The sequence below is a fragment of the Frankliniella occidentalis genome, unplaced genomic scaffold (assembly GCF_000697945.3).
Source record: "Frankliniella occidentalis isolate FOCC.00 unplaced genomic scaffold, Focc_3.1 Scaffold42, whole genome shotgun sequence".
Lineage (NCBI taxonomy): Eukaryota > Metazoa > Arthropoda > Insecta > Thysanoptera > Thripidae > Frankliniella > Frankliniella occidentalis.
Genome location: NW_026267172.1, coordinates 62,478 through 62,974, shown reverse-complemented (window position 1 = coordinate 62,974; position 497 = coordinate 62,478).

The window sequence follows — 497 nt, the reverse complement described above, 5'->3', positions numbered from 1 at the left end:
TTTGATGTAATTGCTAAATCTAACCCAAACCCCTCCCCCCCCCTTCCCCCCCGTGTCCTGTCGTCGCTCAGCATTATCATACCGGTTTGGAATGCCTCGTCGCAGCTCCGCGCACTGCGCTACTACACACACAACCACACACACAGCTCAACACACGACAAGTTTGAGGGAAAAAATCATCTGCATGTGTGATCTGCACAGCTGTAGGCCTCTTACCACCGCTGGGTGGGTAAAATACACTTATTTATCCCATTTTTCTATGGTTTCGCGTCCCCCACCATCAATTTTTATAGTACTTTAGCAAAACCACACCGAGTAACTGAGCTGTGTTGTCCAATTATTAGAAACTAGTATACTGTGGGCAAGGATTTTCGCAAAACGCTTTGCAGTGCGGACGAACGACGAGGTGTCATATTTTATCGTTCCTTTACTTCTCAAACCGACACTCGTACGAATGCATATGCTGCGGGGCGACCATTTTTATTATTATGAAAAAT